This window comes from Balaenoptera musculus, chromosome 11, assembly GCF_009873245.2.
Source record: "Balaenoptera musculus isolate JJ_BM4_2016_0621 chromosome 11, mBalMus1.pri.v3, whole genome shotgun sequence".
In the NCBI taxonomy this organism is placed as follows: domain Eukaryota; kingdom Metazoa; phylum Chordata; class Mammalia; order Artiodactyla; family Balaenopteridae; genus Balaenoptera; species Balaenoptera musculus.
In genome coordinates, this window is record NC_045795.1 from 49,494,050 (window position 1) to 49,518,924 (window position 24,875).

The 24,875-nt window shown below is 39.0% G+C and overlaps 1 protein-coding gene and 1 pseudogene across 10 annotated transcripts in view; both read left to right on the top strand.

The window, feature by feature from the left end:
* Positions 1-24,875, top strand: part of RBMS3 (RNA binding motif single stranded interacting protein 3) — a 713,376-nt gene that overhangs the window by 234,936 nt on the left and 453,565 nt on the right. The window lies entirely within an intron of this gene.
* Positions 3,377-4,898, top strand: LOC118903713 (annotated as a pseudogene).

Below are 24,875 nucleotides of genomic sequence, written 5' to 3' on the forward strand. Positions count from 1 at the left end.
TCATACTGGAAAATTGAAATGCTTTTTGTAACGTGTGTTATTTGTTGTTTCTCTAATCCAGTCATTTTTATAATACCAACATCAAGAAATATGGTAGAGCCAAGATCATTCTAAACACTGCCCGTATTTCATGTACAAATATAATGTGTACACGTTTTCGGAACATTTATACACTGAGAGTATATCCTGGCTTAATTGGGTAATGGTCAGATTCAATTCAGCAACTAAAGAAAAAAGCAACATTCCTTGTGTCCTATAAACTCACAAATGCCCCAGGTGTTTAGCTACTACAAGACAAAAATTAATAAGACATCATTTCTATCATCTAATAGTTCAATTTCTAGTTGAAAAGGAAACCACCAAGAAAACCAAGAAACTAACCTTAATATATGTGTTAGGATCAGTATATCAGCCTAATATATGTGAGAGTGTAATAGTGATGTCTATAATACAGGGATCCACAAAATACTATGGGAGGAGAATATGGAGATTCCCTTTTGGGGAATGAAGTTTGTAAAGGCAAGGCAGAATGGATGGGCTTGGGAAAGGCTGGTGTTCAGGAGAAAGAATTTCAGAATGTAATTGAGCAGACCCATATAACTCGAATAGAAAAAATGCCCAGGTAAGAATATCGGTAGAAAGAAGGAAGGGGCCAAGATTTTGGAGGCATTTATAAAGTTATCCTGGATATTTTGAACTTAATTCTGTACACAACCCTTATATGTTTTTTTGAGCAGAAACGATATGATTCTACCTGTGTTTTAGAAAAGTTATTTTGCCAAAGTGGGTGAAACTGAGTCACAAGGGGGAAGAAACTGGAGGCAGAAAAAAAGCAATGCACGTATGAAATCCATAGATCAAAAGGAAAATGAGGAAAGTCCCTCAGGCACTGTTAGAAAAATGGAAAGGGGGTCACGTGAGTTTTCAAAGGTAGAATTAGATATTTTCTATAAAGGTGAAAGGACGCGGGCAATGAAACCCACATCAACATGGTGTCATTGTTGGGGAAGAGGGCTGTGTCATTGACTGAAGTAGGAAGTCCAGAAGTAGTAGTAGTGGGTTTTGGGGAGAGGTGGTGAGTTATGTATCGGACATCCTGAGCTAGAGGGCCTAGTGTAGCATCCCTGTGGGTGAGGTCAAGGCGGAGCTACAAGAAAGCTCAGAGCTACGATGATGACCGTAACCAAGGGAGCAGTTAATAACACTAAGGATAACTTGTAGGGGAGGTGGTGGAGTGGGGTCCATTAGGGTAGGCAGCTGAAAACTGAACCTTGGAGGACATATACGAACAACATTGGGCCATGACTGTGAGATATTCTTCACTCTCAGCCCGTGGGAAGCATGTGGTGTGTGAGAAGCTTTAGACTATTAATTTTATCACTTCCAGACACGCCTGACCGATTCCCAAAGTTTGGGGTAAAAATATCTACAGGAGCAGCCAGAGACAATTGAGGCACCCAACTCAGGCAGTCAGTAATATTGATTGAGCCCCAGTCACAAAGGCAGATGCTTCACAGACAAGCAAGCCCTGTGAACCTCAGTGGATCCCATGACCTTCCTGATCCTTGGAGTGCTCCATATGGAGGGACCCTCCACTAGGCAAAGGTTTGCTCGGGAATGCAAGTACCTCTTGTCACTGTACAACACTGGTGAAACCAAAAGGGTCCATTGCTAACCTGGAAAAGCTGTACTCTTAGACTATAATCATAAGGTTTGAAGAGGAAGGGGATGTAGCTGAAACAGATTGTCAGAGTTTCCATAAGCAATTATCTCTTAACAGTGGGGTGCTGATCTGGACAGATGTGATGGGTATACTTACCTCAACCCCTAACACTCCTGTCCACATCTTCTTGTAACTGCTTATTTAATTTCCTCTCTCTCTCCAAAGAAACCTTTAGACTCAGTGAAGACAGGACCTGTGTAATCCAGAAAATGTATCTTCAGAGAAGGGAGTTGCAGGGGAATGCTTGACTGTCTATTGGAAATACTCGAAGAAAATATTAGAACATATCTCTGTTTTGATGTCAAGTTTCTGTGTGTTTTATGTGTGTGTTTTATAATGTACCTGTTGGTATAGTTTTATAAATGCTCATGTTTTAAACACATAAATGTATAAATATTGAGTTTGCTGCTCCAAGATATTTTTATTCATAATAATATGGATGTAAAAAGTAGTTTGGAGACTACTGGTCTCAAACATAATAAGCACTGATAAATTTGGAAGGAGAAAGTGGAGGGAGGGAAGGAAGGAAGAAAGATAAGGAGAAATAAAGGGAGGGAGGGACCATAGAACCCCCTCGGGACATCATTGAAGGAAGGGCAGTTAAGGATGATTTTATGGGAGGGCAGAGGGCTGTTAGACCTTTTGCCTTGAGGCTCATGTCAAAGAGGCAGGTGATCACATGGTCATTTCACACTAGTAAAAGCCTCGAGTGGCATTTTCTGGCCTCAGCGTTTGGAGCCTGTGGATGGCAGTGGTGACTGAATCACATCTTTCACCAAACATGTGGGGTGGGTACCCTAAAAGTAAGCCCTCGTGGTCAGAGAGGTACTACTGCCACTTCCATGTCTGGGGAAAAATACTACTTTAATGATACTTTAAGTCCTATTTAGAGTATTATTATCATTATTATTTTCTTCAGAAAAACGGCCCCTGAAATAGTTACAGGTAGTAACTCCATACAATTGGGAAGAGAGAGCAATTCCATTTATGGAAAGTTGTTTATAGTCATTGATGAGTGTGTGAGCAAGTTGCTGAGGTTGAAAAGGTCACTGTGAATTCAAGGAGCTGATGGGACCAGGCACCAGAGCAGCACTGAAGTATTGATTTAAATAGCCAAGAATTGGAGCAGGAGTAGTATTGGAAAAATGGACTGATGCAGAAGGTATTTGTGGGGAAATAGGAGGAATGATACCAGGAGTCTGTAGACCATGGTGAAAATGAAGGTGCATTGGTTATAAAATGTTGTGAGGTGAGATTTACATTGGAGATTTTAGGTACGAGGGAAGCCATATGGAGTTAGGAGCAAGGAGGACTCCCACTTACACGTCCAGTGGGAGAAGGGATGGTAGGGGGAAAAACACACTTGGGAGGGCTACAAAGGCCCAGTGTCCCAGGAAAATCAGTTAATGATTGGAAACATGCAAATGGAAGCAACTTGCAGTGATAGTTTATATCCACTCAGGATGCAAACGTAACATGTGGGCCTTCCAAGGCTGGTTACTGTGAAACTAATTCACCGCCTCTTCATTAGGACCATGCTAATTTGGTAGAGCCTTTTAAAAGCCAATATGGGGTCCTGTACAAACTTTCCCACCCCGCCCTGGGGAAAACGCTTGCCAGGGTTTGTGTGTTTTCACGTCTGGTGTGGCTGGAGGTAACAAGATGCAGTTTCTTGGAGGAACTCGGAGGAAACTGAGGTTGGCAGATGACCAGAGGAATGCTTGCTACCCACATAGCCTTCTGTTTTACTTGCAGCCGCCTTCTGGAAACATATCTTTGATAGAATTTGAAAACTTGGCTATCGATAGAGTTAAATTGCTAAAAGCAGTTAAGAATCTTGGTGTGAGCTATGTGAAAGGAACCGAGCAGTACCAGAGTAAGCTGGAGGCTGAGCTTCGGAAGCTTAAGTTTTCCTACAGAGAAAACTTGGAAGATGAATATGAACCCCGAAGAAGAGATCACGTTTCCCACTTTATTTTACACCTTGCTTACTGCCAGTCTGAAGAGCTTAGGCACTGGTTCATTCAACAAGAAATGAATCTCCTTCTATTTCAATTCAGTATTTTACCCAAGGACAAAATTCACAGTTTTCTTAAAGGATAGCCATTTGCAGTTGAGGCTATAAGTGTTGAAGAGAAGACTCTCCGAGAACGGGATATTATGGGTTCATCACACAGTTTAGGTGGGGTTCAGTTGGAGTCAGTTTTTAAGAGCCCTTTTGCTGATGCTCTGGATTTGTTCCGAGGAAGGAAAGTCTATTTGGAAAATGGCTTTGCTTATGTACAACTCAAGGACATTGTGGCGATCATCCTGAATGAATTTAGAACCAAACTGTCCAAGGTTTTGGCTTTAACAGCCAGGTCCTTGCCTGCTGTGCAGTCGGATGAGAGACTCCAGCCTCTGCTCAACCACCTCAGTCATTCGTACACTGGTCAAGACTACAGTACACAGGCAAATGTTGGGAAGCTTTCTTTAGATCACATCGATTCACTTTCTACCAAATCCTTCCCACCTTGCATAGATCAGCTACATAAAGCCCTGCGGGAAAATCACCATCTTCGTCATGGGGGCCGCATGCAGTACGGCCTCTTCCTGAAGGACATTGGCCTAACCTTGGAACAGGCATGGCAGTTCTGGAAGCAGACATTTATCAGAGGAAAGATGGATCCAGATAAGTTTGATAAAGGCTACTCTTACAATATCCGTCATAGCTTTGGAAAGGAAGGCAAGAGGACAGACTACACACTTTACAGTTGCCTGAAGATTATCCTAACCAATCCACCAAGCCAAGGGGATTATCATGGGTGCCCTTTCTGGCACAGTGATCCTGAAATGCTGAGGCAGAAGCTGCAAGCGTACAAGATTCCTCCCTCAGGGATCAACCAGATTTTGGATTAGTAAAAGGGACACATTACCAGTAGCCTGTCAGAAGTTCTTCAAGATGACACATAATGTAGATGATTGTGGCTTTCTTTGAGTCATCCAACCATTTCTTTTTTGAGAGCCAGCGGATCCTCAGTGGAGGGTAAAGACATCAAGAAGGAAATCCGTCCAACCAGAAACGCCCCAACCCAAACCGAGTGTCCAGAGAAGCAAGGATGCGTCATCTGCTCTGGCCTCACTCAACTCCTCTCTGGAAATAGATCTGGAGGGACTAGAGGATTGCTTCAGTTAACGATTCCTGGGCAGTTGGTAGCCTGTCTTCCTCACTAGCTTTTATTTCCTACTTTATACGATTTTATCTTTTTCTTTTTGCCTGCCTTCTCCCTCCACCCCGACCCCCTTCATCCATCCACACATGCATGCGCTTCTCGGGATAGGCAGCCTTGCAGGTAAAAACAAAGACCTCTGGTATATTTTGCTTTGACAAAAGAGAAGAGGAATAATTTCTTTTTGAAATCTTAACGCTTGAATGGTGTGGATTTAAGCCCCGTTTCAGAGATAAAACAGCTTTCTGGACTGCTTACAGTCCCCTAGAAACAGTACGACTAAGAACAGCTTTATTTTATTACGCTTATCACTGTAATGTTGACCCAGGACTTTTCTGGACCATTTTTGTAATAAATATCAAAAATGAAAAAAGAAAAAAAGTCAATATGAAAAGAGCAATCGGGAATGTACTATGATGCTACTAATTCTACTGAGAGATTTTATTTAGACATATTTTTAAAGTGTTTTATATGCTCACGCTTAGCACCACTTTATTCTCTATATGGGTACCACTGTTATACAGCCATTACCATTATAGTCGAGAGGACTAAACTACGACAAACCATGGAATCGTTTATTAGAGGAAGTTCAGTGAGTCTGGAAGAATATAAAATCATGTGTACCATAAACATGGAGCTATGGAAATATTTGAAAGTCAGTAGTGCTCATGGTTATGTCTGTGGGTGGCCAGGATGCTTGGTGCAAACACTGCCTTTCCACTTCATAGATGTGTGACCTGTGGTCAATCCCTTAACGTTGCTGGGTGCCTCAGTTTCCCCATCTATAAGATGATAATAATAATAGGGCCTGACTTGATAATTAAATGAGTTAATACATAGGTAATGCTCAACAGTACCTCGTGCTGACTGTATAAAATGGCAATATTAAGCAGAGAAAATCTTTGTGTTAAGGTGATAGATTATTATTAACTTTACATTTCTCCAAACTTGTTATATTGTCTTTTAAAAAAAAAAAAAAGGCAAAAACAGCTCTTGGAAAAACTAAAGTGGTTTCAATTATATTTATATTTTGGTTGTTCTTTCTGTTAAACCTTAGTAGCACCTGCCTATGTTTCTTTGTTTTTGTAAATTAATGTTAGCTGAAAATAGCAATGAATTAAGAGAGAATGTTACCCTTTGCTTCTTTAACGAAAAGGTAGAAGAGAGTTCTTCTTGACCATTGCTTTCTTAAGGAGGGAAATGGAAAGGGTGTCTGAGGTGGCTTTTTTAAACAAAATCACTAAGGGCATTGAGCCTGTCATTAAAGAATGAAAATTGGATTCGGTCTTCTTGGAGACACTTGCTTTTGAATCATTTGCAGTGTGGCCTCTGGACTAAGGCTATGCAATTAAAACCAAATATTATGAAGAGAGGATTTATTGATTTTTTTTTTTTAAGAGCTCCTGACTTATTTATTTATTTACTTTATTTTTTTGGCTGCGTTGGGTCTTCGTTTCTGTGCGAGGGCTTTCTCTAGTTGCGGCGAGCGGGGGCCACTCTTCATCGCGGTGCGCGGGCCTCTCACTATTGCGGCCTCTCTTGTTGCGGAGCACAGGCTCCAGACGCGCAGGCTCAGTAGTTTTGGCTCACGGGCCTAGTTGCTCCGCGGCATGTGGGATCTTCCCAGACCAGGGCTGGAACCCGTGTCCCCTGCATTGGCAGGCAGATTCTCAACCACTGCGCCACCAGGGAAGCCCTTGATTTTGTTTTTAAAGACATGATATGAGTTCAGTTTTTCATGAGCTGTTTTGCAAGTGAGGTATGAGAAAGTACATGCACTAGTCTCCTTAGAGGTGAAAAGAAAAGGCGTCAGAATTAACCCAGCTCTGGACACTTCCTGGGTCTTAGCATCTGAAGGAAAGGCTTTTGTTCCCTCCTGCACCCCACCCCACCCGCAGGCCTCTAAGTCTGTACGGTAGGCAGGCCCGGATAAACACACTCACTCTCTATTCCGGAAGGGGTCGTGGGGAGCCCTTTCAACATAACCTCTCGTTTTCAGGATTGTTCTTTCTTGGGTGGTGGCTGCGGCAGCTTTCATTCTGTATAATATGGCAACATAAAACAAAACAGTCACCAGCAGGCCCGAATGACCAGAAATTGCTGAACAAAGCAGGCCGCAGCTCCAGATGGAGAGTAATGAAAAACAGACCGCAGTTCATTCAGCCACTCAAACACCAGGACCCAGTAAGAGCTATTGTACAAGTCACAGAGATTTGCACTGCTTTGTTTTTGTTGTTTTGTTTTTCCCCATGTGTTTTCCTCCTGGGTCCAGTGTATTTGCTAATTTTAAAAAGTCAGGGGAAATGAAATGAAAGAAGCCATTGAAAACAAGGTGTAAATCTTCGATGAACTGACTTGTCTCTGCCTTTTCCTGCTTTTTAAGTTTGGCTTCCTCTGTACCACCCCCCACCCCCGCCAGCCATTTTTTTCTGACAGGCTATGAGTTTAGAGCAGAGGGAATGAGTAATGGATATTCCATAGAAAGTTTCCATGCTTAACAGCCAAAGGATATAAGAGCCATTAGAGTGTGCCAAGCATACCGACTTCTAAGATCTTGAAATACTCCCTTCTTGCCTTTGTTGTCACAGGCTGCTTGAATTATATTTATGGAAGATTATGTTGCCCTTACCATTTCATTGGACCCCTAAAATCAAAGTTGAAGACAAGGATCCAAAAGTTCTGAGATCATCCATGTAGGGTATCATTAATTCTTTATTAAATGAAACCATAAATTGTTATTCTTCTTTAAGAGAAATAATTCTGCATACTAGATTCATTTTTATAGAGAGGGATAGAACCCACCTAGATTGTTTCATGGAGGGGTGTGAATGAATCCATTTAGCAGTTCTAGATTCATGGCCCTGTTATATGCTTTTTTAAAGTATTTCTGGGTAACTAAGTAGGAGGCGGTACACTTGGACAAATTTGGAATTAATCCATTTTATTTATTATTTAATTTTCTCCTTTAGTCACTAACTGGGAGTATTTAAATAGCAAGTGAGGAAAGTGTGGATTTCTGTATTAAATCCCATGAACCTGGAGGGAGGGATGGATACTCTATTTTTTTTTTTTTTTTTTTTTTTTAGAAACTCTTTTTTTAATTTTTATTTATTTATTTATTTAGTTAGTTTTTTATTTTTGGCTGTGTTGGGTCTTTGTTTCTGTACGAGGGCTTTCTCCAGTTGTGGCAAGTGGGGGCCACTCCTCATCGCGGCACGTGGGCCTCTCACCATCGCGGCCTCTCCCGTTGCGGAGCACAGGCTCCAGACGCGCAGGTTCAGTAGTTGTGGCTCACGGGCCCAGTTGCTCCGCGGCACGTGGGATCTTCCCAGACCAGGGCTCGAACCCGTGTCCCCTGCATTGGCAGGCAGATTCTCAACCACTGCGCCACCAGGGAAGCCCGATACTCTATTTTGTCATATTTTTCTGTAGTCTTTGCAGGGTATGCAGTAGCCCCTACCTACAGACCAATCCTAGTAAGTGACACTGACATGCACCCGGGCAGAACGTGTGTGCAAGTAGAACCATTTGGTTTCCAGAAAATAGCATACCTCCCCGGGCCTAGTCCACAAGGAAACTAAGCAAGTAAAGGAAGAAACTAAACACCATGAAAAGCCTCTTTTCAATACCTGTTATTTCCCCAAATCAGTGAAAACTAAAATAAATATTCTGTGAAGTTTATGAGTCTGAGGAATTACATTTTGAGAGGAATAGGCTCCTCCCCCGGCTGGGCTCACAGCCTCTAGAGCAAGGAGCCCAAGAGGCAACGAGACTTGAAAAACACATTTATTTAGTTTTCAAATACTGGAATTACGTTACCAAAAAAAAAAAATAGATGAAAACAGTTCTGTTTAGACAACTAAATTTCCCATTTCCCTTTGCGGTATGAAGTGTGTGATTTTTTCCCTGAACTTCTTTTGTGAATTTTTCTCTAATCTGGTACAGTATTAATTTTGCAGCTAGGCACAGGTGATCAATATATAAACATATATTTGCTTCCTTTGGTATTGATACTGAGTTTTGTTTTCATTTCAGAAACAGTTAGTTTGTGTAGGAAGTTTGATAACTTCAGTCAGAATTGTCCTGTAGGTACCTTTTACATGAAAGTTTCATACTGGGCCTCTTTTGAGAAAACTCCAGTGTTTATAGTCTTATAGCCAGAGTTAGGAAAGAACACTTACTTTGGAGGTAAATGGTCGCCATGTGTTGTCTCCAACTCAGCCATACAACTTCAGTTAAAGACACTTCTCCTGTCAAAGATAATCCTTTCGAAACTGTTTTTCTCAGTTCAGTATATTCAGTATTTTAGAGGGTTCTTTTATGAAGATGATGATGATGATGTGATGGTGCTGAGTTAACTTTGAGAAGACTTTGAGATAAATGTAAAACAAAATATCTACTCATGTTCTGGGAGTCATTCAACTGCACATTTTTCTTCAAGAGTGTCTTATAGCTCTATATTTACTCAGTATTTGCTTGTAATCACTGTGAATATAAACATTAGGCAAAAGTAAAGCTCTCCACCAACATTAAATTTAACAGGTAACAGTGCTTTTTTTCTTTAAGGTTTTTTTTTTTTTTTTTTTTGATGTGGACCATTTTTAAAGTCTTTATTGAATTTGTTACAATATTGCTTTTGTTTTATGTTTTAGTTTTTTGAACACGATGCATGTGGGCTCTTAGCTCCCCGACCAGGGATTGAACCTGCACCCCCTGCATTGGAAGGTGAAGTCTTAACCACTGGACTGCCAGGGAAGTCCCAACATTGCTGTTTTAAAGCATAAATGTATATTTGACATCACTTAATACTATAACCTATCTCCCTATCTCTTTTGCATGTGAAGAGATTATTTTATTGGAAAAAAATATAAATAATTTGTGTGGAGTTCAAAATGGTTTAAAAATAAAATGGTAGCCTAAATGTGAAAAGAATTTGAAAAAGAGGGGACTTCCCTGGCAGTCCAGTGGTTAAGACTTTGCCTTCCAGTGCAGGGGGTGCAGGTTTGATCCCTGGTCAGGGAACTAAGATCCCACATGCCTCGTGGCCAAAAAAACCAAAACATAGAACAGAAGAAATGTTGTAACAAATTCAATAAAGACTTTAAAAATGGTCCACATCCCAAAAAATCTAAAGAAAAAGAATTTGAAAAAGAATAGATACATGTATATGTATAACTGAATCACCTTGCTGTACACCTGAAACTAACACAGCATTGTTAATCAACTATACTCCAATATAAAATAAAAATTAAAAAATAAAATGGTAGAGTTATATTGCTCTCTGCCATAATCTGAATGTGACTTTTGCTAACCCATGTCTTCTAACTTCACAGAAATCCTTTTGTCCAGACATCCTGTTTGTTCTCCTCCTCCTGTCCTTCAATTCCCTATGTTTAGAGTTTGTTAAAATATATATAAAATGCTCACTCTTCTTACCTCTGCTAGTCTGTTAATGATTTCTTCCAGAATTCACCTTCCCAAGAAGTCCTCGGTAGACTCTCCTCATCCTATTTACACACTTTACACCACCACCTCCTCTGAGCGTCATCTGGGAGCAAAGATCTTACACCCCCTTATCTCTTGGGCTTTTGTGATTAGTGTGTGTCTTCGTCTAGATGATAAACTCCTCAGGCTTCTCATGGACCTTATTTTCTACTGCCAGAGTGTTGAGGAAGCAGGACGGTTCAAAGGGGTCTTAGATTCCAGGGGCTTTATCTTTCTCTCTGGGAGCCTTTGATGTCACATCAGTAGAAAGAACAAACATGGCTGGGTATATGTTCCAAAGGCCTGTAAAACCACCGAGGGTACCAGAGACATAGCATACATACATTTCCCAGTTATTCTTTAAAGGTAAGCACTTATAACTGAGAATATTTATTAGTGTGTAATTATCCCTTTGACTTGTTTGAAGTTATCTATCTTCATTCATCAATGATTTCATAAATATATGGGAAATCTAATATAGCAATATTTCTTTTAAATAATATATGAACTGTAATGACATAGAATGGATAAATATGATATGTGTGTGTCCGGTTTACTAAAATTCATGTAAACTTGCAACACCATGTAAATACATGTCCTTTCAAATATAGGACTTCAAAAAAATATAGACTTTTACCCCCTAGATAACCCTCTTAGTCCTTCAAGGAGTTTTCAGATGAAGTCTACACTGAGACAATTTCTAAGTAATAATCTTAGTTTTCTTGGACAAGTTACATAATGTCTCTAAACATCTGTTTCCTTAACTGTCAAATGAGGTTATTTATACGTACAATGAAAAAAGTATTTTCAAAATTACACGGAACCCTGTTTGTAATGTGTCTGGCACGTCTATCTGGTAAATTTTTCTGTGGTCTTGCACTTGGATTTCTTCTTGTAGGAACCATCTTGTCTAGAGCACCATTATATCTTACACAATTTAATACAGTTATGAGTACTTTTGAAGTGTTCAAGGAATGTGTATTTCATGAATTGACATGTGTTTATTGAGACTGGCTTTGTTTTTTATTTAATTTTATTTACTTACTTATTTAATTGAAGTATAGTTGATTTACAATGTTGTATTAATTTCTGCTGTACAGCAAAATGACTCAGTTATACACATATATACATTCTTTTTTATATTCTTTTCCATTATGGTTTATCCTAGGATATTGAATTTAGTTTCCTATGCTATACAGTAGGACCTTGTTGTTTATTCATGAGACTGGCTTTGTTAATAGCAAAAAGTATTTAAAGGACTTTTTTTCATACGTTTTTGTGTTGGCTATACGATAGCCCTCAGGATTTTTCAAGGCCTATAAACTTGATGTCTTTGAAGAAAAGTGCATTCCATCACAGTGGCAGGTGGTGGAATTCATTCTGAGTTGGGTAGGTTCTGAAAGAAAAAAAAAAGCGCTCCTTTGTTCACCCTTTGTCATGATGTTCACTCCATAACATTGTTTTACAAGTTCAAAGGTAAAAGGAAAAAAAGCCTAAAGATTCTGCTTCTTAGCTTAGCATGAAAAAGTAAAAGTATTTTGTTTAAGAGATAGTGAAAAGTCATATGATTTGATGCTTGTTCTTACTGACTTATTGGTTATTCATGCTGCTCTTAAAATAGCTATTTTTCCTTTCCTTTAGTTAAGAAATGAGAACTCTGGAGTATGAAAGAGAAAAACTCATGCACATGACAAAAAAAAAAAAAAAAAAACCCAAACTATAAAAACCAAAATTGAATTTGAAGGATGAATGTATCATTTGTTATGATTGTAAGTGGCTGTAAGTGGGCTCACATGTCTCTTCATCCATAAAATATTAGTGATATAAGGTCTCTATTTCATATGATCATTTTAAAAACCAGCTTGCTTTCCCCACTGTGTTGTGAAATAAGAGAAAATAGCAAGGTTCACATTTAATTTGTACTACTTCTCTTAAAAGGTCAGTTTATTTTAATTACTAGGCATCTGAATAGACCTATTGGTCATTAAGCTGACATCAGCCCTGAGTTGGAAGAAACCTGTATTCCTGCAGTATCTTTGGGACACCTTCTCTGTGCCGCTTTTAAAGATATAGTTTCTCTCAAGAAGAGATAATAAAATGCTTAAGCTGCAGATATAACAGCTTTTCACATCCCTGGGGCTTGTCCACTCTGGGAAAAGCGGGAGCTGAAACAAAAGATTTTAGGGAAGCAACTGCTCAGAAACACACTAGGCTTTGGGCTTAAAGGCGATGTGAAAAGTAACCATGTTTGAGATTGTACTAAATGAAACCAAGCGGCAAAATTCCATGAGACATAGACTACAAGGCATTGGAGTTTATGTCTTTGGAGTACTTTTATTATAATAGATAATTAAAGTGAAAATTGTAGCTTTTTATTGAAGAGTGAAAGAAAAGAAATGTTTTTCTTAAAAAAGAGAATTATGTGAGGTAGAATTTAGAAGCTCATTAAAAAAATACTGTTAAAAAACTGTGATTAAAGAGTTTCTCAGAGGTTCTCATGAGATAGTTTTGAGTAACAAGGGGTTAAAAATCAGAAAATCTCTAATTTCATATATACAATATAAAGAAATTATGGCTAATACTCTATTTTTCATAGAGAAGCAGGTGATGAAATTGAGAATAGTTTGAGTAGGGGAAAACTTAAAATTTTGTTTTTTAAATAAAAAGTGCATGTGTTTAAGGTGGACAGCATGGTGATTTGATACACATGTATGCAGTGAAATGATTACTGTAGTCAAGCTAATTAACATGTTACCTCACAGAATTACCATTTGTGTGTGTGTGTATGTGTGTGTGTGTGTGATGAGGGTGCCTGAAATCCACTCTCTTAGCACATTTCCTGGATTCAGTTCTGCAGTATTAACTATACTCACCATGCTGCCCATTAGATCTCTAGACATGGTCAACCTACGTAGCAGCAATTTTGTACCCTTAGACCAGCATCTCCCCATTTCCCCCACCTTTCTACTCTCTGCTCCTGTATATTTGATTTTTTAAGTTCCACATATAAGTGATATCATGCAGTATTTGTCTTTCTGTGTCCTACTTATTTCATTTAGCAAAATGTTCTCCAGATTCATCTATGTTGTTGCAAATGGCAGGATCTCCTTTTTTAAGGCTGAATATTATTCCATTGTATATATATGTACATATATATACCACATTTTCCTTATTCATTTGTTGACAGACACTTAGGTTGTTTACATGTCTTGGCTATTGTGAATAATACTGCAATGAACAAGGGGGTGCAGGTAACTCTTTGAGGTACTGATTTCTTTTCCTTCAGATAAATACCCAGAAGAGGTATTGCTGAATCATATGGTAGTTATATTTTTAGGTTTTTGAGAAACCCTCATACTGTTTTCCCACAGTGGCTGCACCAATTTGCGTTCCCACCAGCAGTGCGCTAGGGATCCCTTTTTTCTACATCCTTGCCAACATTTCATATCTTTTTGTTAATAGTTGTCCTAACAGGTATGAGGTGATACCTCATTGTGGTTTTGGTTTGCATTTCCCTGATGATTAGTGATGTTGAGCATCTTTTCATTATCCTTGGCCATTTGTGTATCTTCTTTGGGAAAATATTTATTCATATCCTTTGGTCCTTCACCCATTTGTTAATAGGGTTGTTTTTGTTTGTTTGTTTGCTATTTAGTTGTATGAGTCCCTTATATAATTGGGATATTAACCAACTTTATCAGATATATGGTTTGCAAATATTTTCTGCCAATTAAAGGAAAACTTAACAAACCAAAGATTCCCATATGAAAAGTGGAATTTCCTTCAGTGTTACTCAATTTTAACCATTGTTTTAAACCAAATGAGAATAACTACAATTGAAATATGTATGTACACATATAACTTTTATATGTATTCATATATTTATTTATATATTTATTATACATATTATGTGTATGTTAGAGTGTGTGTGTGTGTGTGTGTGTGTGTGTGTAAGACAGGGAAAAATATTTATGAGACACTTGTATCCTAAGAGAGTTTTAAAAATCATTCTATAAAGATTTACATCAAAGTTTGTTGTAGTTTAGTAAAACATAATTTTCTTAAAAGAAGCTTGAAGCGAAATCCTCACCATTCTTTGTAACTAAGCATCTGCTGTGTTACATAAACCAAAGAAGTCCAGGGGAAGTTGTTATGTCTTAGATAGTGATCAGGTGCTTTGAGATTTTCTTTTATTGTGAGAAGATAATATAAGACAAGTAATAAGATATTAACATTGCTTATACAATGATCAAAAATCTTGATCAAGCATTGATACAATGTGTATATGTTAGGGTTAGGGTGAAATCTGTGTAAAAATTTAACATTTCTACTTGCATCATTGTATTTCCACCTATTATGTCCTATTAACATGGACTGTTAATGCAAATAACACATCCTATTATGTTGTCCAAGTCAGCCTATCTTTCCTCTCTCTATGTCTTTTTAAAGTTACTAGTCTGGAGCCAGTCCTTTGGCTCTGCTTCTTGTTAGGGAAATTATTTTTTAAAATTATATGAAGTATAACTTTCCAGATAAGACAGTTCCAATTTATAAGTGACCTTCTGTGGAAAATCAAAAGCCAGTATTGTCCATGCATGGGTGAAAACATCAGCCATGATGGCAAACTGAAGGGTAGTTGGTCTGTGCGGTGAGGAAGACAGATGGTTTCTCTATGAACCCATGGTCTCTTGTAGTGCCAAGGGCTATCAGACCTATCAGCATTCACCAACATTTTTATCTTGTGTATCCCATCTGAATTCCCTTAAGGGTAGGAAGTAAAGTCTTCAACCTATTTCCCACCAACCAATCAATGAGTAAACCAAATAAAACAGACTAAAAGACTAAGACAGAAAAAAAAAAAGAAAGTGAAAAGTGAATCCCAGTGACAAGGGTCAGGAATGGCGTCTTTGGTTTGTCTGTCCAGGAAAGAAACCCTGCTTTACAGAGTGAGCTGGCGAATGAGTTGACGATGCCCTGTGGGATCATAAGTACGGTAAACAGTGGCTATGGGGCAGGAGATGTATTTGTACTAATATGCTGTGCAGCTCAGCCTTGGTCAAATAGTTGTTCAGCAGCCCGGAGTGTAGAAATCTCTTAGAACATTCCTGTAAGTCATCAACAGGGCAAATCTGTCTAGTGAAGGATTGTTGTTTGGCTACAATACTGCTTAAAAGTATTTAGATGTGAATACTTTTTAGTGGTGCCTAAACCACTCTGCTGTTTTCATAAAAGCAGCCCACTTCACTCACTTGTGTACCTGCTTGGCCCCAGAAGGCACGCATGGCTTCAATTTTTAATAGCTTGTTGAGTGGATATCAAGTAACTCAGAGAGTTATTATTATCTCCGTTTTACTGCAGAGGAAATGAACCTGGAGATGGTGGACAACTTGTCGACCACTATTGCCAGCATCCAGTCATAGTCTGTCAAAGCTTTGCTCCCCATTATTTGCAATTCCTCCCTCAAAATAATCCCCATAAGTAAGACTAGCAGGACAGATCCTGGATGGTAGTAATGACAAGCAGACGCAAGCCCAGTGCTTTAAGTTTGCGTGAGGCGAACAGTTTGAAAGAAGCATGCCGTCGTGGTTCTCACCCGCCCCCTTGCATCCCATTATAACAGTATTGATGGGGATTATAGCTCTGTTATGTCGCCTAATATAGATGTAAAAGAACCTGCAGGTTGTGCCTTGAAAGCATAGTACCTTTTGAAAATATTTTGATCATTTTGTTTCATTTAGAGCTATTTTCTTTTTTTAAATATATTTTGGGAACCATTTTCTGTTCACTTCAATTTTGCACTTAAGTGATATTGACCAACATCTAGCCTTTCATCTGTGTTGACTTCAATGCGAGTAGCAGTTTAATCAATTTTAAGTGGGGAAATATCACAGAATTATGGATGGTGGTAGGCAGGCACAGTGCTGTTGATAATTTCTTTTACTCTCAGGATTCAGAATGAGGCATGTGCTTCCTTAAAGGGCCCATGTGGTAGAGTTTCATGGCAAACATTCTCTTTCATCTTGTTTAAGTTCTGTTTGGCTGGCCTCCCATGTTTGCTCGTGGGGATAAGGTTAAGACCTCTGAAGAGGCCACTCCATCCCAATTACTTACCCAGCCTCTCTTCTTTTCTTTAAATAGCTTGCACTTAGTTGTAGAGAGCGTTTTGGTGTCATTATCTCTTTGATGGATGAACCCAGGGATAAACAACTATTTTCTGTTTGGATTCTAAAGGTACGATCAAGTTTAATCAAAAAGACTATTAATATTTTGAATTTATCCATGAACCAACTCTCGCAGCAAAATACCCAAATGCCTGCTCACGTCAGTCTTTCCTTTTTCAAGCTGGTTTTTCTCCAAGATTCTTCCCCCATCCACATAGTTTCCTATTGTCTTAAGTTGCCTTCAAGTCTCCACCTCCACCCAGAGGCTTCGTCTTGAGCATCGCCCAGTTTTGTCAACAGCTCTCTTCTGGTACGCTTTTAACCTCACTTTAGAATCCCCTGCCCAAATTTGAGTCTGAATTTTTATAATGTTTGGATTGTAACTCTGTTTCTTTCTGGTCTAGTCCTTGAGGGTTACATGTCTCAGGCCTGAGGTTCTCCTTCCAGTTGCTGACTTTATAACTAGATCCTACTTACTGGAACTGTTGAGAGAATTATTTTACTTCTCTAACACCATCATCTGCATTTAGTCTGTTTTTGCTGCTGGGATCTTTTGCAGGAAGGGTAGTCCTTTCCTATTTGTAACCAAAATTAAATCATTCTGAGGCAGGGCATGAATGTGTTTTGTGGGGTTTCTTGTCAAGCTGAAGATTGTTATAATAGGCAAACAGGAAGTCCCCATGCACTGGAAACTATAACGTCCTACCTTGGCATGGCATCTGTGTTCTTCCATAATAACCAGTCAGCCTGGACATCGCCAGAGTTCCTTGAATTTTTTGGACAATGGGAGAAAAAGGAAAAGCTTTCTCATTTGGATTTAACTCAAGAATTAAAGCATTGCCTGAAGCTCTGTGCTGCCAGTGGTTTTATTCAGGCTTTGTTCTCTGAACAATTTGTAGATAGATGGTTGTGTTCTGAATTCCCAGCCCTCATTAGCTAACTGCACACATGTGGAAACACAGAGGCTGTGACCTTCAGATCCACTCCGGAAATACAAACGTGGCCTCTAAGTTTAGAGAGGAAATGCTTCCCTCTCTCTAGCCAGGAACTGGGACTGATGCTCTGCCCAGGTCACATAGACGTCTGAGCTGTCCCAGCCAGCAGGGAAAAAAATGACCTCCCGGGTAATACGTGCGTCATTACGACTTGACCATGTCCTTGATCCAGTGGACAGTAGCTCACTTAAAACGCGTAAACCTGTAGGATTATTTTAAGTCATAAAACATGGACCCAAACAAAGTGGAAATGACTGATAATTGGTGAAATTATTGATAATTTATCTGTGAAAAGCTAACCAAGAAAAAAAATTAATTTAAAGGGGCCATAGAGATGTCTCATTTTTATCAGCCTTGTTTAAAAGCAAAAGTTGTTTGTTTTATTCTTTGATGGCTACATTTCAAGAATCACTAAACTTTCCAACCCTTTCAGCAAAATAAACTCAGTCTTGTCATTTTTTCCTAAAGATGTAATCTTTGCATTGTATTACTGAAAATTTGGAAATAATCTAAATACGCAAAAACGGAGAATGACTAAACTCTGGTTAAAGCAATGGAGTATTTTACAACCATTTAAAAAGATAATTTTTAAGACTTTGAGGCCACTTGGGAAACTAGCTATAGTATGACGTAAAGTGGGAAAAAGAAAAAATAGAAAAGTCTCTGTATGCTCTGCTAATAACTAGGTCAAAAGATGATGCATGGTGATTATTGAAGATAGTTTTGCTTGGTAGTTTTAAGTATTGGTTGGCATTTATGTCTTCTCTGAATTGTGAATTCTTTGAGGGAGGGATCACATTTTCCTATATCTGCAAAACCAAGACCTAGCATATAATAAGGGCTAATCAGTATTTCTCAGTTAATCCATTAAAAGATAGCCAGGAAAAGCAAATTATAAAATTGTATCTAAAATCTGAATATAATTCTTAAAAATAATACATTCAAAAGGCTAAGAACTTGAAGATATCATGGAGCAGTGATTACAAGTATTCTCTGTATGGTGATATATTGATTTTCAAATCTCCATTATATATATATATATATATATATATATTTTTTTTTTTTTTAATGTGCTATCTAGAAAAAAAAAATGAGTCAACTAGTGTCAGCATAACTTAACAGTATTGAAATGCCACAAGAAGAAAACGTTCATTTATTCGATAATGAGAGAGTTTAAAGATATGCATCTTCATTAAAATTCAGTTATATGTGTACATTTTTGAATCTCTGTCATTTGAATGAGATGTCATAAATGATAAACTTCTAACTACTTATCATAGAATACACAGCCTTTCATGGTCTGGACTGTACTCTCTAACACTAGGGCTACTGCACTTTTTGTAAAATGTGAGTCCTGCCAAGCTATGGGACTGGGGAGCACTCACATTGTAATTCCCGTGAACAGCCCCACTGGTGTAATGAGCAACTTAGGCGGCCATACTGATGACCCTGGTCAGTTCTTATCTCTTACCATGTATCTAATCATCCCCAACTACTAACACGCCATATGTAAAGGCACTTTGGTGCCTATTCCCTTTGCTTGGAACAATCATTATACCTCGGAACAATCATTATACCTCTTATTTAATAAGAAAGTCTTGTACTTATTGAGCACTTACTATGTACAGAAATTATACTGAGTGCTTTATACACATGATGGCAGTGTTTTCCAAATTGTTATAATTATTATCTCTATTTTATAGGTGTGAGAGACAAGGAACTTGCCCACATCTCCACAACCACGAAATAGCAGATGTGGGATGTAAATTCAGGGCTGCTTTGTTCTAAAGCCCAGCCACTTAATCTCTCACATCCCTCTCCTGTGCTGCCTGTGCTCTTCCTTGACTTGGGTGACTCAGCTGATAAGAACCAAGTCTTCAAAGCTTTCTTTCTCCCTCCACCCATGCCCGAGCCAACCTAGACACCCTTCCTCTGTCTCCCTTAATAAAGCTCTTTGTTTTTCCAAAAGTCTCCCCAGCACTTAGAAAACTGGATATAATCAGTGATTTTTTTTTTTTTTTTTGGTACCTCTTACATGGTGGGATTATCATGAGCAAGTATTTTACACTTATTCAGGAAAAAAAAAAACCCAAAAAACCAACTGTATCTTGTTCATTTCTTGTTCACTTGTACTTAGCACATGCTTGACACATGAAGTAGTTATCCCAAGAATGGTTGGAAGAATAAGATAATGAATGGCTGAACCACATCTTAGGTTCTTAATACATGGATGTAACACCAAGAAATCATCATGCATGCGATTTTGGTTGTGATTAGAAACCGGGATAAAATTGTAGCCATTTATCACTCAGCTGCACTAAGCTCAGGGTCTTGTTAAGAACATTTGGACTCAGAGTACTTTTGCAGATTCATTGCGTTCTTTAAACAGTGCTTTAATCATGCCCCTTGCCTGGTTAAAACCTGTCCATGACTTGTTATTTCATTCCCTATCAAGTCTGAATTCCTCAGGATGGCTTTAAAGGGCCTCCTAATATGAATCAACTCACAGTATTTTTCATTCTGTTTCAACATATACCTGTCAGGCTAAGCAGGCCAGTCACTTTCCTCTCCCAACACATCATGTTTATACCACCTTGGGGTCTTTACTCAACTCATCCCCCCTCTCCAGAGTACGTCTTTCTGGAATCTTCTTCGATTCTAAACCAGACTTAGATTATTGGTAAATTAAAATTCTACTTACTAGATGGAAGCTTTCCTATCTACTTTAGCTCTTGGTAAAGTCTCTTTTCTACGAATTCTCTTTGCTTCTGTCAGATAATTTACCACTTAATAATATCACTGGCTATTTTCAGAATGCTTTAGTTATGCCAGCATTGTTGTCCCTGCAAAATTAGTAACAGATACCATGTATTTCTTCTGTTGTTTCAAACTACCATACATGCCATATTCAGTTCCCACTATGGGCTAGAATCTATTTTGCACGCTTTATGAACATTTTATTAGGAAAAGATTTGAGTTTCCCTTTGGTTAATGACAAAGGAGAAAGTCTTTCAATAGACAGAGAGAATTGATTAAAGTCAAAAGTTGGGTTCTAAAAATAAGTTTGACTCTCAACTTTGTGATTTGAGAGGGATTCTAATGATACACTGTTGTATGTGAACAGATGAGATCATGAAACTAGTTTTGTGCTTGGGTGTCTTGTGTGACTTTAATATTTAGTATGTAACATATGTGGAGAACAGTTTTTACTCTCCTCTGATAGCTGTTGGTGCCTCTGTGAGTTGCTATGTTTGGTCTACTGACCACCCCATGTCAAAAGACCTCAACCCTATATTTAGCCCAATATTTGGCCAATGTCTACTGTTGGTTATAAAGGGAAACCTGGGAAACGAGTTTGAATGGGTAGGCAAAAAATGAAAGAAAGCATGGGCCCTCCTCATAAGACCATCATATATAAAGAATAACACCCTTTTGCCTTTATTTGGGGAATATGCCTCCATCATTTCACTGTTTATAAGAGTAATAACAAAATGGGATTTTCATATTATGACTTAAAAGTTGAGGGGTCCCACTGTGTCTTAGGAAAGAATGAAAACACATGTGTCACAAGACTAACTGAAAACAGAAATTTCATATCTGGTCATGTTCAGTCACTTCACTGACACTGTGCCTCCTGAGCTTGGAATTCCTTGGAGAGCAGAAGTTGGAAAGGAAATGGCGAGCTTTTCCAGTAACATTTGGTTTAAATTTACCTGCAATTAAAATTCTTATGTTATGGTACTAATATTTTTCTTTTTTTTGGTTTCAGAAACATTAGCAGTTTTAGATACATGTAGCAAAAGCCTCCCTTCTTGCTATAATTTCTAACAATTCATTAAGATAATTAAAATATAAAGGCAAGAGAAAGAAAAAAATGGAAAAGTCTACACCTTCCCTATCTCTCAAGAGATAGTCATTAGAATTTTTTAGCAAGTGGAGGATTGCCCTGTCACTTTACATTATGCTGGATAGTAAATAAATACCTCACAATATTTCTAAGTTTGGGATATGAGCATTTGAAAAAAGTAAGAAAAATAATTAATTCTTTAGCTGTAGAATGGTGATGAGTGCGGAAAGGGGATTTTGATTCAACCTGACATTACAGTTAGAATTAAATTATTATCTAGAGACTATAAATATTGCATGATTCCTTCTTAAAGCTGATAATTAAAATTTATAAGACTGTCCATGAGAATTCCTGGAATAAGGAACTTAGTCTTAAAACTTTAAGATTTGATGTCAAGATATAAAAGTAATTGCATTTCTTTACATTTTCCATTTGATATTTGATCCAACTGCTTTATGGTTTCACCAAGAAACTGACCCAAAGACTTGAGAATTAACACCAAGGACCTTGTAGGGGAAATAAAAAAGAGAACACACTAAACAAAACAACAGGCGGTGGTGAGGAGAGCTGTAATACTCCCTTGCAGATCCATCTTGGACAAAGGCTGTCTAATATTTCAAATGGTGTGGCATGTGAACCATCCTGCATGCATGGGCTTTCAACTTTAGCATTTAGAATGCATGTATACGAACAGAAGGGTATCCTGACTATCTTTTCTTTATAATCTCTGCAGCAGTTCCAAACGTCCTTAGCTGGAGGACAGATTGGAAAGTGCTGCTTTTCTGCTCTCGACACATTCGGGTACCATTCCAAAGCTGCCAAGGTACCACTTCAGAGGCAACTTGCTATTACTGAAACGGAGCAGGACCCTGTGGGTCCATCTCCACAACGTACTCCGCCTGCCTTTTGTCTGTAGAAAAATTTTAGCCAAAGAATAGTTTAATCAGAGAAGTGAGAAAATGCAGAAACAAATGAAAACAATTCAACAAGACTAAATAATAATAGTTTAGTCATTAAGCATAGTCAAGGGCCTTTAGTTCCTCTTCATGGGCTATAGATAACACTATGACCCATATCCTGTGAGCTGTCTTATAGAGACTAAAACTCCCACCAGGTGGAGGAAGTTTAACTACACAATGACCAGACTGTAGCCATGACGTAAACTGCCAAGTTCCAAGAATTGGCCTGAATGAAATGGGAACAAACCGACCCTGGAACTGAAGATTAACAGCATTTAATAAAAATCAAGATGACGCTAGTCAGACCACCACATGACCAATTCAAGATGAGCGTCAGAGCTGACTGTGCTGTTTCTGCATGTAGCCCCCGCCCTCCGCCTATAAAAGCTCTTGCCCACTGGTTATCAGGGGGGGGAATTGGCACTTTGGACAGGAATCTGCCCCTCCCCCCCGCCCCCAGTTGCTGGCCTCCAAAATAGATTAAACTTTCCTTTCCACCCACCTTGCCTCTTGAGCAGTGAGCACCTGGACCCACTTTCGCAAACAGATTTTGGCTCCCAACGTGAGGCTGTGATCTCGCGATATCTGGCTCCCGGGGGTGGGTTTTCCGGAGCAGAGTCTCCGCCTTGATGGACACGCTGGGATGGCTGCAAGGAGGACTGCTGCTCGTGGCTCGCTGGCCCCGGGAGGGGATTTGGCGGGGACATTCCTAACAGCTGCCCAAAAACCATTTGTTTCGGGGTTCTCCCTGTTTCTCCCCTGCAAGGCACTGGCTGCCAACGTACGCTTTTCCTTGGTGGAACGGAAAGATGCCTCTGGAAGAGGTGATGAGCTCCAAGACCAAGTAAGTCCACCAGTGTGCACCCGGCAAACTTCTCTTTGAGCACGAAGTGCTATTTGGGCATTTTGCCAACTGGTTCTGATGTGTGTCTGACGTTGAGGACCCTTTATGAGCACTGAGTGTCATTTGGGCATTTTGCCAACTGGTTCTGACCTGTGTCTGACATCGAGGCCCGTTTGTGTTGGGGAGTGTTTGTTTGGGACTCCGTATAGGTCATCCTCTCAGAGGGTTTGTGACAGTTCTGTCTTCTGGTGTGTGAGTGTGTATTCCATTTGTGTGATTGGTATTCTTGTTGCCTTTGTAAAATGAGAAACTCTAGTTCTTCTTCAAACTCTGAAAAATTGGTTAAGATGAAACTCTTTTAAAACACCAAAACTGGTTCTTTTTTCATATGCAGTTAGGGAAAGCTAGCTTGACAAAATGCTTTTTTCAGAATTCTGACCCTGAGAGAAGAAAAATATTTTCTAGGAGAAAGCTTGAAGTTAACTCTTATCATGGCTTTGAAATAAAAACATAGCATCTCCCCCTTCCCCCAGTTGCTGGCCTCTGACATAAAGCAAATTCTCCTTTCCACCAGCCTTGCCTCTTTATTGGCTTCAGAGTGGCGAGCAGCCAGACCCCACTTTTGGTAACATTACCATGTGTGCTGTGATTCATAAATGGACCCTATTATTTCCACGAGACCCCTTAGCAGCAGTTCCAAAGGAGCAGGCTCGAGATTTGATTATCCAGGTCTCTCTCCTGAACACATCTTCACATCTGACATTTTACACTGGTTGCAGATTTTTATGGAACTCGTTAGGAAGCAGTCTGAACCTTAAAAAGGTGTGTGTCTTCCTAGAACATTCTGGACCAGGAAAGTCTTTTATTGGACTTTATGCTTTGAGTTGAAACCTGTCCTTGTCTGATTGGAAAGTGTCTCGGGGAACAGATTTTGTTATTTTTCTAAGCCAGGCTGTAGGAATTGAGCTGAAGATATCACTAACCAAAAGGAATTTTTTTTTTTTTTTTTCTCGAAGAGCTGAGAACCAAAGGAAATGACTCCAGTGCTGAAAATCCTTTTATTTCCTCTGTGGACGATATCTGTGCAGCTGAGACAAACCTTTCTAGTTGGCCCCCACCCAGACTTTATGGGTACTGAGATTAGGAAGCGGTATGGTCAAAATAGTCCTTGGACAAATTGCTTCCAGTCTACAAAACCTCAAAGTTCTTGACAAAGCCATGATTTCTTGCCACATTTTATTTTTTCACATGGGTAACTGACCTGTATTTGTTAATTACCTTGCCAGGATTTCTGCAGTTCTTTTAGTAACCTCTATCATTTTTTTTTTTCCATTTCTTTTGGGAGGAGGAAGCTGACTTTGTGAGAGAAGTGCAGGGTGTCTGTAAAATTTCTCTTTGTGAGACACCACACGTTTTGCCCATTTCCCTTGTCTTCCATTTGAAATAAAATATTGCCAGGCCACAGTCAAGCTTATAAAATGTGCTTTCTTCCTTCCCTGATCGTCATTCTACACTTTTCTTCTTGCTTTGCTTTTCCATATCTGAAAATAAGGCAATGCTGGATGAGGCTTCAAATTCAACACCCATAACTTCCTTTGACACGATCCTGCCCCGGGGAAAGAGAAAGGTATTCATCACTCTATAAAATATGCT